This window comes from Phacochoerus africanus, chromosome 8 (assembly GCF_016906955.1).
Source record: "Phacochoerus africanus isolate WHEZ1 chromosome 8, ROS_Pafr_v1, whole genome shotgun sequence".
NCBI lineage: Eukaryota > Metazoa > Chordata > Mammalia > Artiodactyla > Suidae > Phacochoerus > Phacochoerus africanus.
In genome coordinates this window covers 156,676,429-156,690,413 of record NC_062551.1, presented here as the reverse complement: position 1 = coordinate 156,690,413, position 13,985 = coordinate 156,676,429, and positions in this window count along the sequence as shown.

The following is a 13,985-nucleotide window of genomic DNA, read 5'->3' as shown; positions in this document are numbered from 1 at the left end:
AAGACTGTCTATTCCTCATCCACAGAGGCTTAAGTTGTCTAAATAGAGTGCCGCTCCTTAAGCATCGGGGGAAGAGACAAATGCTTGAATGGTGTGTGAATGCTTGTGTCGCCTCCCATCATCCCTTTAGACCCTCCTCCTTGTCCCTGGAAACTGACTTCCAGGGACTCTGCCAGTGGCTTCCTTGCCTTTTGGTTTCTAGTTGAGTTTGGCTCAATGAGAAGCACTGGCAGGAGCTCAGAGGGTGGAGGACTGTGGGTTTGGGGGTATTTGTTCCCTTGGCTGCCGCCCTTTATTGAGGGAGTCCTTTTTCACCCAGCCTGCTTTGTCTCTGGGTCTAATAACCACCCCCTTCTCTGGGTTTGCCTGTGGGTAAATGTCTGCACAGGTTACTGAGCCACTGTTCCTTGTGGTTTCTTCACACCTTGATCATAACTTTTATAATTTCCTTATTAACTTTCCCTAAGTTACCAGTTTGAGTGAGACATCTGTTTTCTGTTGGGATCTTGACTTATATGCTGTTTCATATACATTTTCTCCTAAAATAGTGTATTTTCTTGCCCTTTTCCCATTTAGTGTCCTCACACCTGTTAAAGTATAGAAGACTCACTTTTTTCTTTCTTTTGCATTCTTTGTGGTGAGAGGCAGGGATGAGTAGCTCTTCACCCTGGAGTGATTTAAAAACCACTGGTGGAGTTTCCTGGTGGCCTAGAGGTTAAGGATTCCGTGTTGTCACTGCTGCGGCTCAGGTTCAATCCCTGGCTCAGGAAATTCTGCATGCCGTGGGCACGGCCTAAACAACAACCACAACAACAACCAACCAAACAGAAAGCACCACTGGTGCACTGGCGACTGATCCCTATATGGAGGTTTTGATTACTGGGTCTAGGTGGGACCCCCAAGTTATATTTACCAAAACTCTATGTGGGAGCCACTGAGGAAGGAGATCTGGCTTTGCAGTTTGTTTCTGCAAGACTGTAGGTAAGTCCTTCGCCCTGAGCTTCAGTGCCCCACCTGAAATGTGTGTGTGTGTGTGTATTGATCCTTGGCTCTCTGATTCTGAATCTTTCACTACTGTCTCTAATGCTGATCTCAGTGTGAAAACTTTGGTTCTGATGGCATGCACCACCGCCCTCTTGTGGACGGTGGCATAGTTGTTGACAGTGGCTGAAATGCCACTTCAAGGCCCCTGCCACCTACTGTCAGGACTGAGTGGGGCTTCAAGAGGTGGTTTAGATCAAGAATAGGAAAGGCTGCACTTAACCACTCTCAGAAGATAGCCATTTCCTTTTCCCGAACCCCCTTCCGTGAAGACCTCCTCCTAGTTCCTGTGCATTTTTCTTTTAGAGTTTAATTTATTTAGATTTAGCTCTCCATGATGAGGAGGTGGGGAGAAAGAATTGCTTTGCAGAATAACCATGATTAAAAATAATGCAGAGCATTTAGGAAAAGAAAGTCCCTAAAGGCCGCAAATTAGTACCTGGGAGGCAGAGCCGGCAAAGTGGAGTGGCCAAGGCCTGGGGAGGAAGGGGCAAAGCGTCTGAGTCCAGCTGAGAGCGCCTCACTTGCCTTCCTCCCAGACGCCCCTAAACCTCTAATTTGCTCCCTCCCCAGAGATCCGCTCCACTGGCTTCAGCCTCTGCTTGCCCCATCTTCCAGCCTCCTTTGAGCGCCCTCCTGCCTCTGACTTCTACCCCCCACACCTGTGCCTCTAGCCCTTTTCATTATATGTGCTTTAGTGACCCTTTCACAGAAATGATGATAGCAATTTGATAGCTCTTTCTCGCCAATTTATGTGATATATTGTGCAGTAATTATTAGTGTATTTTATATCAGTTATTATTTTTAGGGATATGTTGAAGAGTATTGTGCCTTAACAGTGTGTTTTTTTAAATTGAATTAGAGTGGATTTACAATATTATATTCATTTCAGGTGTACAGCATAGTGATTCAGTATTTTTGCAGATTATACTGCACTTAAAGTTATTACAAGAGAATTGCTATAATTTTCTGTGCTATACACTCTTGATGCTTATCTACTTTAAGCATAGTAGTTTATATCTCTTAATCCCATACTCTTATTTTTTCCTTCCTCCATCATCAGTGTATTTTATATTAAACAATTGTTATTATTTTGGCTAGGGGAGATATATAAAAAAAAAGACTAACTGTGTTCCTAAAAGGTGGATGTAATTTTGACTGCTTAAGTTTATGTATTTATTTTTAAAGTTCTTTTTTTTTTTTTTTTTTGCTTTTTAGGGCCACTCCCACAGCATATGGAGCTTCCCAGGCTAGGGGTCAAATCAGAGCTACAGCCTCCAGCCTACACCACAGCCACAGCAACGCAGAATCTGAGCCACATCTGCAACCTACATCACAGCTCGTGGCAATGCTGGATCACTTAACCCACTGAGCAAGGCCAAGGATCAAACCCGCAACCTTATGGTTCCCAGTCAGATTCGTTAACCACTGAGCCACAACGAGAGCTCCCTCTTGAGTTTACAATAAAGACATTTTGGTGCCATGTTTGGACAACTTTTAATGATGATGCTGGGTTGCCCATGATCCCTACCACCATTCCCACACTGCCGTTATGTGGGTTAATCTGAGGGTCTTCACTCATTTAAGAGTGGTTTTTCTTGAGCACCTACTCTGTGCCAGGCACAGTTCTAGGCTCTGGGGAGATGGCATGGAATGAAATTCAGATTCTGATGAGAAGTGAATGTGTACACAAGTCTTCCCTGAGTTTTGGAACTGGGAACAAGCCCCTAAGCTCTTTTTTGTTCACCATCTCCAACATGTGATCTCTTTCGGGTCAATTATTGGGAGCACTTTGCTATTTATTGGCAACTCCTGATGACTGAGTAATGAACAATTCACAACCTGGTAACTTTTCTAGTAGTGGAGGAAGAAGGGGAATTCCCTTTGTCGCTCACTGGTTAACGAACCCGACTAGGATCCATGAGGATGTGGGTTTGATCCCTGGCCTTGCTCGGTGGTTAAGGATCCAGTGTTGGCTGCGAGCTGTGGTGTAGGTTGCAGATGCGGCTCGGATCCTGTGTTGCCGTGGCTGTGGTGTAGGCCAGCAGCTGTAGCTCTGATTTGACTCCTAGACTGAGAACCTCCATACGCTGTGGGTGTGGCCCTAAAAAAAAAAAAAAAAAGAGGCAGAAAGGGATGCCACTTCTCATAGGGCTGCTGGCACTTGTAGAAGGTGTGAGGGTAGTCACACCGCATGGGGGCAGTCTAGCAGAGTGGTCCACAGCGTGGCTCTGTGGACTCATGGACCTGAGTGCAAATTTTGGTTTTGTCACATATCTATCTACATGGCTTTGGGCAGATGACTTAACCTCTCTGAAGTTCATTCTCTGCCAGCTCCCAGCCCTACCTCCCTAGAGTGAGGTGAGTGATACTAATTACCTAAGAGGCTGGGAGTAAGCATTAAATGAGATTTTACATATATATGTGTGTGGATATGGTGTTTGGTATAGTGAGCGCCTGGCACAAGGCTCCATAAATGGTAGCTGTTTTTACTCAGTATAGTTTAGTGTTACTTCCCTCCTACCAGCCTTTTTGAGGTGTAATTGACAAATAAAACTTTTATATATGTAAGGTGTACAGCACAATGTTTCCGTATACATATACATTGTGACATGATTGCTCCCGTCAAGCTGATGGAGTGACATATCCATCCCCTCACAGAGCTGCCATTGTGTGTGTGTGTGTGTGTGTGTGCGTGTGGTGAGAACACTTGAACTATACCCTCGGAAAATGTCCAATATACAATACAACATTATGAAGTATCTACCAGCTCTGTCTTATCATCACTAGGCTATACACCAGGTCCCGGGTCACACTCATCTTGTAACTGAAAGCTGAGACCCTTTGGCCAGGGTAACTCTCTGGTAACCACCATCCTACTCTGTTACTTTGAGTCTATTTTAGATGACACATGCAGGTGACACTGTACAGTATTTGTCAGTGTTCTTTACTTCTCACGTATAACGAGGACTTGCTGATTCATTGCGTAAGTAGAGAACCTACACTATACAGTTGGACAGGTGCTGAGACAAGGGAAACACAGGTTGAGACGGGTGCGTAGAGCAGGGACACCTTGCAGTCTAGGCAGAAAGCCTGGAGGAGGAGGGAACTATAAGCATACCACTGGAGGATGAGTGGGATACAGCTGGTAGAGAAAGTATGTGTGTCTGCATGTGTGTTTGTGCCAGGGAGTCGGGGCTGAAGGAGTTCAGTGTTACAGGCGAGATCCATAAACGGACAGGACAGCATCCAAGGTAATTTAGTAAACGTTTTAATGGAGGAGAGCCTGGAAGGTAGGAGCCCGACAGTGTGCTGGGTCTGCTTCATGAAGTTATCGATGTGTAAAGCTGAAAGATGGGCTGCGATGCTTAAGCTTGTCCCCCTCAGACCTGAGTTTGAGTCCTTTCCTGCCTTTTAACAACCTTACCTTGGGTTAGATACCAAACTTCTCTCAGTCTCTGTTTCTTTCATCTTTATAATAGGGATTAAAAATCCCTGCCTGACAGGACGGGCCATCTGAGATACATCAGAGACAATCAAGCAGTTAGCAAAAGGCAGGAAGGCAGGTGTCAGGGCTTTACTAGTGGGAACGTTTTTTTTTTTTTTTTTTTTTTTTTTTTTATCCCCCTGCACCCACAGTATATGGAAGTTCCTGGCCAGGGGTGGAAGCCTGGAACTCCGCGTCTCAGCAGCGACCCCAGCCACTGCAGAAATAATACCGGGTCCGTCCTTAACCCCCTGCATCACAGTGGGAACTCCTAGTGGGAGTGATTTTAATCTCTGGATGTGAGTTCTTACAATGTCACATCCGGCATCTGGCCCACAAAAGGACTTTGAGGTCATGCTGCCACCGCAGACACCCAGGTGGCAGCAGGCGGAGAGGACAAGAATAGCCAGGCGCTGGGACTGAAGGAGCCTGCGAGGGCAAAGAGCTGTGGCTGAGGTGGGGCCCAGCAAGCTGGTGCCTGCTGAAAGCCGCATGCACGGAGCTAGGCTGGAAGATTTGGACCCTCTCAGCTCTGCAGTGCTTATCCAATGAGCTCAGTCCTCCTGGGCCTCAGTTTCCTTAAATGAAAAATGCAGGGGAGGTTGGCATGGCAAATTTAATCCTTGTCTTAAATGGAGAACTAGATGGAGAAGAATTCAGAAGCTTTGTACAGTAGAAGAGAGAAAAGAGCCTTCAAATCAATCAGGAGTATCTGCTTTGTGAGACAGGGGAGTTGCAGCATGTGGGCCGTGGAATTGCTAGCCTCAGAACTTGCTAGGAAGCCCTGACCCTCATGGTGTGCTTATTTTGTATGAGGCACCATACTAAGTGCCTCATGTGAATTTTATCATTTAACTCTCCAACAACCCCATAAGGCAGGGACTATTATTATCTCCATTTTATAGATGAAGAATCTGGCACAGAGAGGTTAGGCGGTTTGTCCTAAGCCACACAGTTGTTAGTTTTGACCAGTGTCTCTTCCAGCTCTCGTAGTCTATCAAGACTGAAAGCACTTTGAGCAGAGGAGCCTTATATTTCTTTTGAAAGCTCTAGGGCCTGGTAGGCTTTCAGACCATGCTTATTGCTCTGCTGAACTCAGTGGGTCCAGCTGCCCACAGTCACTTGGGGTCTCTAACAAGCTTCTCACACCTGGATCCAGCCTCGGATCACTCACATCTGAATCTCTGGAGCTGGGGTCTGGCCACTTGTGCCTCTTGATTCTGGCTAAATACTCTGATTCTTCACCAAATAGTAGCCCTTTTTCCCTCTTCCTGCTTCTTGGCACTGGGGGGTGCTATTGGATAGTCTATGAAGTAATAGTTGCCTCAACCCAAGAAAGGCATTTCTTTTTGTTTTGAGATTTGTATATCTCCTCTTGAACTTGGAGAACTTGGGAGATGGACCTGAACTGGCCTTATCTGTGGCTCTTTTGAATGCTAACCATTGATGGTTAAGCAAGCAGATGTATGAAGTTTCTGGTGAGTCTGAAACTTTGTTTTGTTTTTAGCCTTTCTGCAGAAGCAGGAAGAGAAGGTTTGCCAGGCATCATGTGAGCTTGGGCGGTCTGAATAATAGGTCCCCAAAGGTGTCCACGTCCTCATTCCCAGAACCTATGACTGTGTTATGTTACCTGGCAGAAGGGACCTTGCAGATGTGATTGTTAATGATCTCGAGGTACGGAGATGATTCTGGGCTCTCCTGGGGCGGTGGTGGGGGGGGGGGCGCAGTGTACTCACATGAGTCTGCAAAAGCTGGAAGGGGACGCAGAAGGGCATGTGAGGATGGAAGTAGAGCCAGAGGCAGAGAGGGTTTGAAGATGCTTTGTTACTGGCACTGAAGCTAGAGGAAGAGGCCACAAGTCATGGGATAAAGGGAGCCTGTAGAAGCTGGAAACAGGTTTTCCACTAGAGTTTCCAAAAAGAACACAAACCTGCTGACATTTTGATTTTTAGCCTAGTAAAATCCATTTTGGGTTTCTGACTTCTAGAACTGTAAGATAATAAAATTGTGTTAACTACTATATTTATGGTAATTTGTAATAGCAGCAATATGAAACTCATACATGAGGAATACCTGAAATACTCCCAAAGATAGCCATTACTGTTTGGCTACCTAATGGCCATTTCTTTTCTTTTTTTCCCCCCTCATTTATTTATATTTATGGCCATTTCTAACCACTTCCTCCCTTGCTTTATTCCCAGATACTCAGATTTTCAGACTATCATGTGACCCCATGTGTCAAAAGGAAAAGTCAGCAGGGGCAAGAGTCCTGATAAAAGAATGTAGGTACTCAATGAGAGCTCTCTTTCACTGTCTTAGCCACCCCTGGGTTTCTTACTTTGGAAACTTACTAGGTCTAGAGCTGCAGCAGCCATCTTGGGACCATGAGGTGAAAGTCCACATCCATCCATAGGACTAGAAATCATTGTTAGGTCAGCCCAATGCATTCTAATTGTTATAGTTCATCTTCTAAGATGTGACCCTAATTGCTCTTTCAGGAGCTGCACAATTTCCTCCAGAGAATCACATAAAATCAATAAATATTTATTGACTACCCAGGGCTCCAGGTTGAGCATTGGGATGAAGACATGGATTAAGCAGTCCTGTTCTGGAAGAGTTCACAATGTGTTAATAAGATCTTTGGTTACGAATGTGCCAGAAACCCGACTTTACAGGGGTGATGTAAGAATCAAAGGAGACGAGAAATAAATCTAAGGTAATTAGCATAGGGCTTAATAAATGGTGGTGTACTACAGTTATTAGAGGACTTCCAGTTTAGAAAGCTCTTTTATATGTTTTTCATTTTAACTCTCATCTTCACAAAGATCTTGAAAATAAGTAGAATAAAACTGTTACTTTCCATTTACAGATGAGGAAACAGGGTCTCAGATTTCATGATACTTTTTCAATGGCACCAAAAACCCATGGCCAGGTGCTAACTGGTCCCAGGTTTCCTAATTTCTGCTTTGGTGCTTTTTTCCCTCATGGATTGTACAGTGTCAAAACTGGTCAATCTAGCTTAGGGATGGTAAATAGATTTTATTTACTTCACATGCCAGCTGTAGTCTACTTCTGCCAGTTGCCTGAAGTAATGTATTATGTCCTGCTTATAAGGAAAGGGTGCTATGATTGATTAGTAATGTCTGCATGGGCTTTGGGTGGGTGAGTGAGGGTGGCATGTACTTGTTATATCTCATCTAGTCCAACTCTTACATTTAACCAAAAAAGAAATGAGATAAGCAATGAGATCCTGCTATATAGCACAGGGAACTCTATATAGTCACTTATGATGGAAAATCATGGAGGATACTATGAGAAAAAGAATGTACATATATGTGTGGCTGGGTCACTTTTCTGTACAGTAGGAATTGACAGAACACTGTAAACCAACTATAATGGAAAAAATAAAAATCATTTTTAAAAAAAGAGAAGGAAATTGACTTACTCTAAGTTACACAATGAACTAGAGACAAAGCTCGGACTAATGACTTTTCTCATTTCAATCCAGCTCCTAAGGCCATCAATTGGACTTAACTATTAAAACTTTTTTTTTTTCTCTAGAGAACCCTCTTATACTGTTAGTAGGGATGTAATCTGGTGCAGCCACTGTGGAAAACAGTATGAAAATTTCTCAAAAATATAAAAATAGAACTACCACATGAGTCAGCAATTTTATTCCAGGGTATACATCCAAAAAACCCAAAATACTAATTGGAAAATATATATGCACTCCAATGTTCATAGCAACATTATCTGTAATAGCCAGGATATGGAAACAATCTAAGTGTCCATCAACAGATGAATGGATAAAGAAGATGTGATACACACATACTCCCTGGAATACTACTCAGCCATAAAAAAGAATGAAATTTTGCCATTTGCAACAACAAGGATAGACTTGTAGGATATTATGCTTAGTGAAATAAGTCAGAGAAAGTAACACTGTATGATATCACTTAAAAGTGTAATCTAAAAAATAAACCAGTGAATATAACAAAATGGAAACAGACTCACAGATATAGAGGTCAAACTAATGGTTACCAGTGGGGAAAGGAAAGAGAGGAGAGGCAATATAAGGGTAGGGGATTAAGAGGTACAAACTACTGTGTGTAGAGTTGATAGGCTACAAGGATGTATTGTATAGCACAGAATATAGTCAATATTCTATAATATTATAAATGGAGTATAACCTTTAAAAATTGTGAACCACTATGTTCTATACCTGAAGCTTAGACAATGTTATACATCAACTCTACCTCAATAAAATATTTTTAAAAAATATTTTTCCTTACCTCAACAGGATTTCCATTGTTTTTAAGTGCAAATCACCGAGACAGCCTACAATAGTAAAGACCATAGTTTCTCATCTTTAACATTAAACGCCAGCCAATCTTTTCGTGCTTACAGGGGAATCTGCTTCCCCTAGATATCCTACCCTGTCTCAAAGAAACTAGACAGTTTAAGCCTTGTGAACTAGATGTTGCCTAAGAAATGTCAGCCAAGAGGGTTAAAATGAAAGAAACACTATAGCGTGGACAATGTAGACTCCTTGATAGGCAGCTTCAGTTGGTAAATTGGGCTCTCAGTGTGTTTCAAGGCTGCAAGCTGGAGAAGAATGGTTAGATTTGCACTTTGAAAGAAAAAAAATCAAAAGATGCAATCCTTTTACCTCTCAGGTTGCAGAACTCTGGCTAGATTTTTGACATATGACTGGGTTTTGACATGTGACATCTCCCATGGGCATTTGGCCTTTGTGGGTGAGGCTGGGGGTCCTTCAGGCTTGCAGGGAGAGCAGTGGCTCAGGCTGATGCAAGGAACTCTGGAAGGTTCTCTCTCTCTCTCTCTCTTTTTTGGTCTTTTTGCCTTTTCTTGGGCCGCTCCCGTGGCATATGGAGGTTCCCAGGCTAGGGGTCTAATCGGAGCTGTAGCCACCAGCCTGTGCCAGAGCCCACAGCAGCTTGGGATCCGAGCCCTGTCTGTGACCTACACCACAGCTCACGGCGACGCCGGCCAGATCCTTAACCCACTGAGCAAGGCCAGGGAATGAACGCACAATCTTATGGTTCCTAGTTGGATTCATTAACCACTGCACCACGACGGGAACTCCAAGGATGGCTCTTTTGTTTAACTGTAGCTTTTTAGGCCTTGGGATGTATGTGCAGTTTGTAAACTGTAAAGCACCTTGCAAATGAGAAGTAGCATTCCCATTTCTGTACTTTTCAAAGAGGGGCCTTAGGGTCAGAGGGAGTCTGTGGAAATTCTGCTTATCAGTGACAGTGAACTGGAGTGGCCTGGATCATTGAATCCACACCCTGGGTCTTCCAGCAGAAACGTTATAGACCATAAATGCAGAAACAGATCATAAAAAATTTGTTTTTATGGTTTAGTATTACTAGTGTCCTAAAAGTAGATAGTTGAAATTTTTAAATACTCCATGGCATTTGAAGGTTTACGAAGTCCTTTCCCATGTCTCATCCTCTTGATTTTCTACAAGAAGAAGAGGGGATTCTCCCTCTTTTAGAGACGAGGAAACAGAGGTTCAGAGATGCTAAGTGAGAGGTGGAAGGTCAGGCGGTGCATTACTGGAGAGCCTGGGACTGGACCTGGGCCTTTGGGTGCCCAACCCAGTGGTGTTTCTATCTCATGGTGGTGGCCTTTGCAGGGTAAGTGTGCTTACCCGGAGTCCTGAGGGAGGAGTGGAGGTCAAGGCCAGAGGAAAGGCATAGGTGGTTGGAGCAGCTGGAGATGTTGGACTTGGGGTGGGCTTGTGTTGCTGGAGGGCTGGGCAGGCAGGATTCTGGGGATGAAGGACATGGCATACCCAGATCGGTTTGTTATCAGCTGCTATTATTTATTTAGTTTTACTTTTAAAAAATTGTAGTTGATGTATAATGTTGTGCCAATTTCTGGTGTACAGCAAAGTGACCCAGTCATGTATATACATTTCCTTTCTTATATTGTCTTCCCTCATGGTGTAGCCCAAGAGACTGGATAGAGTTCCCTGTGCTGTACAGGAGGACCTCATTGCTTATCCATTTTAAACGTAATAGTTTGCATCTGCTAACCCCCAACTCCCAGTCCCTCCCGCTCCTTCCTCCTCCCCCTTGGCAACCACAAGTTTGTTATCAGCTGCTGTGGATTGAGTTCTTATTTTTGAATCAGGCAGTGTATTGCCAGCTTCATGAGCATAACCTCATTTAATTTGTAGCCAACACTGTTGCTTTTAGAATGTGCAGCCTGAGTCAGAAAGGCTGAATGCCTGGCCCAAAGTCACACAGCTTGGGAAGGGATGAGGCCTGGGTTGGAAATCTGGCCTGTCAGCTCTGAAGCCTGTGCATCCGACGACCACATGCTGCCAGAATTGTGTGAGCCCACAAGGGGTAGTATTGGGAAGTAAACTTGTAAAAGGAGGCTGGGGCTGGTTGGGGAGGCAGATTAAGGAGCTCAGGGAGCCACTAGGTAGGGAAGGGGAGCGGAAGTCGGCCCCTCCTTCCTCAGCCAAAGGGAAATTTTTCTTATTAAGTCAAGAGGGCGCATGCATGATGCCATTTCTATGGGCTCCCATGCTGCTTTACCCCCATTCCCACTACACCCTTCCAATTTCCTCTAAAAAAAAAATCATGTAAGAGCCTCTTACATTCTGAAGCCATTCCTGCAGAGAACGTGGGGAGGGTCCTATGAGGATGTGGAGGGACAGTCTGGCTCAGCCTCTCTTTCCCCCTCTCTCCCTCTCCCTCCTCTTCCTTTTCCTTCTTCTTCTTCCTCCTCCTCTTCTTCCCCTTCCTCTTCTTCCCCTTCCTCTTCCTCTTCTTCCTCTTCCTCCTCTTCTCCTTCCTCTTCCTCTTCTTCTTCCCCTTCTTCCTCTTCCTCCTCTTCTTCTTCCTCTTCCTCTTCTTCTTCCTCTTCTTCCTCTTCCTCTTCTTCTCTGCCTCCTCCTCCTCGTCCTCCTCTCTGTGGCTGTTCTCCAGGGAGTGCGCACTTTGGCATCTTCAACTTACATTATGTGCCCCTAAATAAAGACTGGGGATTTAAATTCTCTCATGGGGTCTTTCTGGAGAGAAGAACTTTCCTGCAACAAAAACTCTGATGACATCCGTGCATCTCCAGGTCACCAGTCATGCTGACGAGGGACCAAATTCTTAACTGTCTATTCAGGTGGTCACGGGTCACCACTGATGCCACAGGTGACCTGGCCTCCTTCCTGGCATCCCACATCAGAGGGGAGGTGGCTGTGAGGGATAGAGGTGCTTGCCGGGAGTAACACGATGTGGTGTGACATGATGTGTGGTCTGATTGAGATGCACCCATATATGTCCTTCATGGGAGGCGTGGCCTCATGTCTGTGGTCCTACCACCCCCACCAGATATAGTAGATCATGTCTGCGTATTGATTTATACCTTATAAGGGTTGTATACATGCATGAGCTCATCACATTTTCACACAGCAACCCCGGAAAATACAAGTTATCTATAGGTCAGAGCACTGAGCCTCAGGGGATATCTCTTGGACATATCTCAGTGTCTTATCCTCCTCCTTTCCCCTACAAATGGGCGAAATTGGATTTTTTAATTTTCTGCTTTTTAGGGCAGCAGGTGTGGCATATAGAAGTTCCCAGGCTAGGAGTTGAATTGGAGCTGCAGCTGCCAGCCTACGCCACAGCCGCAGCAAGGTAGAATCTGAGCCGCATCTGTGACCTATACCATAGCTCATGGCAGTGCCGGATCCTTAACCCACTGAGCAAGGCCAGGGATCAAACCTGTGTCCTCATGGATACTGGTCAAGTTTGTTTCTAACGAGCCACACCAGGAAGTCCAAAACTGGATTTTAAAGACTTCAAACTCTTGCTTTGGTCCACTTGGTACAGCCCATGGTGTGCTGCTTAGCAGAGGGACTGTACGCTGGTTGCCTGCCATTGGTCTTTGCAAATTTATTCTCCTCTCTACACTGCACCTGGAGAAGTTGACTCTAACAGACTGCTTCTATGGCTTCCAGGGCCCTCTGGCTTCTGGTTGGGTCGAATCAAGGGTTGGCACTGGCAGGGGACCAGGGTAGGAAGAAGGTGACATGGCAGAGTGTTTTCCCAGCCAGGAGCTATGTAGGCGCCACTAACCCCAGGGCACTGCCCTCCCCCGGATGGGCTCCTTGAACTCTGCTCACGTCTTAAAGAAGAGCCCTTTACTCAGCCTCCACCCTCACTGCAGATTTAGCGTACTACCTGCATCTGCTGGGGACCCACACAGCTCACTACACAGGTAGTGAACTTGAAAAGGTTGTTTGTCACACGCATTAAAGAGGGTGTTATGTATAAATGTCCGCTATTGATCTGCGGGTTGGGTGAGGACAGGTTGTGTTTCTCTGGGCACTAATTGGTGGATTTGAATTATCTCCCCTGTTGGTCTCTTTCTCTTCTGGTTCCTGGCCAGTGAGGAATTTTCCACATAGTAAAACTTCCAGATAATGAAACATCCACTTTGAATGCTTTGAATCTGGAGAGAGTGACTCAGGGGCAAGTTAGAGTTTATTCTGGGCCAGCAGTGCCTGTTTTGTGCCTCGTGTCCAGCAAGGGCCATGGTGGTGCCAGTGGTGCAGAAATGTGCCCCCATCAGACTGTTCTTGCCACAACAAAGCCCTGGGTGGTGAGAAGTTTAACATGGAGACTCTTCAGTTATGTACAGGTGATAGTGTGTGTAGATACCTTTCTAAAGTGGATGTGATAATTATTATAGCAAATCCTGGCCAAAGCAGAGAAAGGAGAAAACCCATGAAAAATCCTGGGTCTGATGAAGTTCTGCTCTGATTTCCAGACCAGAACTGGAATTATCTCTATTTCTTCAAAGGTGCAGACAGTTAATGCTGCAGCCCGATGCTCTGATCAGAATCTGTTATTTGCATCTGGCAGATTGCTAAAAAAAGCCCCCCAGGGAATCATTCCTCCTGTGCCATGTCCCTCTGCAATGAGACCTCCCCTGTTCCTCTCAGTGAGGGCTGGGGTCTGTTTCTCCATCTTCTAGAATCTAGGTTGCATTTGTGACTTGCTTTGCTGAGGAGAAGGCAGCAGAATTGACATTCTGAGGTTTAAGGAGCTTTTTGAGAAGGCTTTTGCTTTCACTTGGAGGAAAGCAAACTTGCCAGGTAGAGAATCCCAGAGTATCCATGTGGAGAGAGTGCCCACAAGCAGAAGAACAGACGGTCCGCTGAGTAGAGAGGAAGGGTCCCCGTTGAGTGCTGCTGGAATTCTCCATCCTCAGAATCGTGAGCAGAGACAATGATTGCTGTTGGATGTGGTGGTTGTTGATGATTGTTTGGGTGGGTTAATATGCAGCAATAGGAAGCTAGTATATATCACATCTAGCTTTGCTTGACATGCAGGGAGATGGAGATAGAACCCATGAATCCACAAATATTGAACAAATATTTTTTTGATAAACACATTACACATTGTCATCTATTAGAAAG